This window comes from Schistocerca cancellata, chromosome 2, assembly GCF_023864275.1.
Source record: "Schistocerca cancellata isolate TAMUIC-IGC-003103 chromosome 2, iqSchCanc2.1, whole genome shotgun sequence".
Classification (NCBI taxonomy): domain Eukaryota; kingdom Metazoa; phylum Arthropoda; class Insecta; order Orthoptera; family Acrididae; genus Schistocerca; species Schistocerca cancellata.
The window spans coordinates 366354147-366358831 of NC_064627.1; the positions used below are offsets into that span (position 1 = coordinate 366354147).

General features: G+C 46.4%; 1 non-coding gene across 1 annotated transcript; it reads right to left on the reverse strand.

Annotated features, from left to right (window-relative positions):
• Positions 1 to 1079: 1079 nt before the first annotated feature.
• Positions 1080 to 1154, reverse strand: Trnas-cga (transfer RNA serine (anticodon CGA)). Its single transcript has one exon. It is a non-coding gene; the product is annotated as a tRNA-Ser (tRNA).
• Between the last annotated feature and the right edge of the window lie 3531 nt (positions 1155 to 4685).

Sequence of the window (4685 nt, forward strand, 5' to 3'; positions counted from 1 at the left end):
AGTGTACTTGGTAGTGTATGCCACAATTTTCTACAAAAATGTCATGCCTTTATTGAATGTAGTAATCGACATTTTGAACACCTTCTGTAATGTTTCACGTTGTTAAGTAAACGGTACATTACCTTTACTTAAGCCGCGTGTGTACTGATTGTCCTTATTTTTTCTGATACTCCACAGCTTTCACTGGTTCAGGATTACTTCCAGGACAGTTTTTACTTTTTCGAGTGTTGTTGCATTCCGACTGCTCTAACAGCTCCTGCGGTTTGTACGACATCTTTTGCATTAGCCTGTATATCTCAAGCCGCATTCTTTCAGTTGTTCCTAGTGACGTCCATACCTCTTATATGTAACTCTTCTTATATAAACAATGGAATTAGAAATTGTTTTTATGTAAATTTCCACACATATAAAAAGAATAATTTATTCACCACAAAAATGATCTCTAGAGTTCTATATTCTTTCGTGTATAGTTCGCACACATTTCCTCGACTGTGACATTTAATTTCACATTAATCTATCCTAAATATACGTCCGTAGCCAAAGCTAGTAAAATGTGCGACCGCCATGGACCTCTGCAGATTTTCGCTGTCGTTCCCATCAAATGCTTGAGCACGCCACGTTAGACATTAGTTTGTGATATAACTTGATAAAATCCATTTGCAAAAGCGGCTGGAATGTTTCTTTACAACATGGCGCGGCCAACAACGCAGAGGAATGAAATTTTCACTCTACAGCGGAGTGTGCGCTGATATGAAACTTCCTGGCAGATTAAAACTGTGTGCCGGACCGAGACTCGAGCTCGGGACCTTTGCCTTTCACGGGCAAGTGCTCTACCGACTGAGCTACCCAAGCACGACTCACGCCCCGTCCTCACAGCCTTACTTCTGCCAGTACTTCGTCTCCCACCTTCCAAACTTTACAGAAGCTCTCCTGCGAACCTTGCAGAACTAGCACTCCTGAAAGAAAGGATATTGCGGAGACATGGCTTAGCCACAGCCTGGGGGATGTTTCTAGAATGAAATTTTCACTCTACAGCGGAGTGTGCGCTGTTATGAAACTTCCTGGCAGATTAAAACTGTGTGCCGGACCGAGACTCGAACTCGGGACCTTTGCCTTTCGCGGGCAAGTGCTCTACCAACTGAGCTACCCGAGCACGACTCACGCCCCGTCCTCACAGCCTTAGGAGAAGGTGGGAGACGAGGTACTGGCAGAAGTAATGCTGTGAGGACGGGGCGTGAGTCGTGCTCGGGTAGCTCAGTCGGTAGAGCACTTGCCCGCGAAAGGCAAAGGTCCCGAGTTCGAGTGTCAGTCCGGCACACAGTTTTAATCTGCCAGGAAGTTTCAACGCAGAGGAATTGCGTAACTGACGACTAGATGATACGATGAGAGCACGTGCCAGTATAACATGGTGAAGTGGGGAGTGTTGTGTTGTCAGCAGAGATGCAGTAACAGCAGAGTGGGTCGGTCAGAGGAGCTCCGTCACTTCGGACTCGTAGCAGACACCGAAGTCTACCTAACAAATCCATAAGGAACCACTTAACTCATCCAAAGCCCACGAAGTCGAGTGCTGACAATGTGACTTTGAAGTGGATGGGCTAAGAAACAACCACAGATAAACCAAGAACAAGCAGATATAATGTCCTGACAGACAGGGACCACCGACCGTTGTAAAAAATCGCGTTAAATCGGTGGAAGGACTCATTCGTGAGTTCCAAAGAGTTTCGTTGCCAATCGGATTTTTGAGTTTTTTATGTTTGTTGTACGTGAAGTTTAGAACTCAAATATCATTCGGCAAAAGCAGTTCGAGATAAATCTCAAAAATGTCGAGAAAACCGTCTTTCGTCTCCATTTTTCTCGACAGCCTGTAAGACTGTTTGGTAAACTGCTCGCCTAACATATGTGAGGTAGGGGTTCAATTCCCAGCCCTAATAAAACCTTAAGCAAATGTTCACGTTCCCTGAACATCTCCCTGAAGAGTAAAATGTGTAACGACGAATATAAATTTGATTTGTAATTTTTAACTTAAACAGTCTTTTACAAAAGATGAGTAATTAGTAATTTATACCTGCAATGGAAACTGATTTTTTTGTGTGTGATATACAAACAAAAACAAGAAGGCGTGTATTTTTCATAAAAATAGCAATGAGATACTTGTTAATTAGCATATATTTAATGAATTTTATATTTAAATGTCGTAGGTATTCTAACTGAACCAAAAAAGGAGAAAAAAATAATGACCAAAACGAGACTCGAACCACCAAGTACCAGTCTCGAGCGCTACCGACTTTTTCCCGTCTTTATGTATTTTAAACGCCACGGAATTGCTAGTAGAACATGCACCTCTGTTTAAAAATCTACGTCAGCCAAGAATCGAACCAGAAATCCTTACGTGGCCAGAGAGCGTTCTTGTACACAGCTACATGGTCTGTCGAGAAAAATAGACCTTGCTGGAGCATGTTAACGGTGGTCAAAAAACTTCAAAGCCGATTTTGTCAAGAAATTTTGAGAGTTGAATTATTTTGAACTATTAGAATTTGAGTTCTGAACTTCACCTACCATAAATATAAAGAATTACGAAAATCCGACTGCCGTGTGGTCCCCTTTGTAAGTGGTCAATATCTCTGAATGTTTTTATGAAACAGAGGATGGGGAAACAAAGGGGCTCGATGGATGGGAATTCATGACTTTGGGGAGTGCAGGGCTTTGTGGTAACCTAATTCAATGCCGGAATTTGAAAATTTTTTCCGGACCGGGACACGAACCCTGATTTCCCACCTCTCATGAACTGTTGCCTTAACCTTTTTCTCCTCTTCATTTTGTTTATGGTGTTCTGAGTGTTTAGGCAGATGTCACATTACACGAGTTCCGAATTGCGACAATATTATTGCATCCGCACTGAAACATACTTCGCGTTCTTACAGAAATGTACGTATTTAAGACGTGTCCATTCTGCCGGACATTTGAATGTTGCGTCATGTGGTTTACACAAGGCATTCCAGTTAAATAACGCTTGTCTGCAAGAGAAAATCAATGAAGTAGCTTCAGTAGAATAGGAACGCAGCTTCCACCGAGAAAAAGATCAGTACGCTAGCCCGCTCCGCTCCGCCGGACCTCTGTCCGGGGTTCACAGAGCCCGCCGCTCGCTAAACCGTGTGCACCCCTGGTGCCCGCCCACCAGTTCACACACGGCGCCGCGGCCGCAGCCGCCACGTCTTAACACTTGTTTCTCCCAGATTGGCGTGCTTATCTGCCGGTATTATATCAATATTACGGCCGGCCGCGCCGCGCCCGGGTAATTGCCTCCGGGCGCGGAGAGAAATCTCCCCGAACGGCCCGCTCTCCGCTCGGACGGACACAGCGCGGAGATTCCGGTAACTAGTTAAAATTCTTGACGGCCAGTCGATCCGTATGCAGATACTGGCCACTCCGCTTTCGGGACCCGCTTCCATACGCGATGCCCGGGAGGTGTCGAGAATTCAATTTTTTTTCTTTTTTTTTTTTTCATCCTTTTCCTCGCCCGTTTACCTCACAGCCAGATATCGTCCGCTGCTCCGCACCGAAAAGCGAGAAATGAAAACATTCTCTCGACCACGGGCACGATCGGCCGGCTTCTAAAGCGGCGAGCCGGAGCGCTTATGTGTATCTGGGTGAGTGCAGGGAGGGAGAGGGGAGAGAGAGGTGCCGCCTGCCGTGGGCCGGCCATAGAGACGCTTATCTGCTGGGCAGTTCACGCGGTGCGGACCCGCTGTCTCAACAGAGCGCTGGGCCCGCAGGGGCCGACGGTCGCAGCCACTAATACGCTTAAATATTGGGGGAGATGAAGCGCGCCGGCAGGCCGATTCAAGTAGCACGCCGCCGCCAGAAATGAGTCGCTATCTATTCGGCGCGCACGACGAGCGTGAGACACGCCGGCTGGCTCCGTACGAGACGTCTGCCCGCCGTGGCCGCGCGCGCGTGTGTGTGAGAGCGAGCACCGAGTGGGAAAAATCGCCGAATCTGCCTCTCGAATCGTGGCTCCGCACGCACTCTTGTGTACATTTTGGCGACTGCGGATGCCATTTCAGATAAATTCGACATTTCCTTTTTCGTCCGATCCGCTTCCTCACAAACTCCAGCACGAAATAACAGGTAGCAGAGCAACATGCTCGATTACGTACAGTTAAGTACTTGCGCTTACAAGCCGACACAGCCGTAGAAAATTTGAAGAGAATCTTTTCCTAAACTTAACTTTTTTTTGGCAAAAACTTTCTGCAGCAAAGCCGGCATAAATACTTGTTTCTTTACCACAACCGGCTTCGACAGACTTCAGTGTCATCTTCACTTCTTCACAAATATTTGTTATGACATGTGTTCATTTTGACTACTAGATACTCCATCTAAGCTGGATCTCCAATGGTTACAACATGTCCAGCTAACGTAAGCAGATGTGCTGCTGCGCATTCTATTGTGTATTGTGATTTTTAGCCGGCCGTGGTGGCCAAGAGGTTAAAGGCGCTACGGTCTGGAAGCGCCCGACCGCTACGGTCGCAGGTTCGAATCCTGCCTCGGGCATGGATGTGTGTTATGTCCTTAGGTTAGTTAGGTGTAAGTAGTTCTAAGTTCTAGGGGACTGATGACCTTAGAAGTTAAGTCCCATAGTGCTCAGAGCCATTTGAACCATTTTTTTGTGATTTTTATGACGTAAC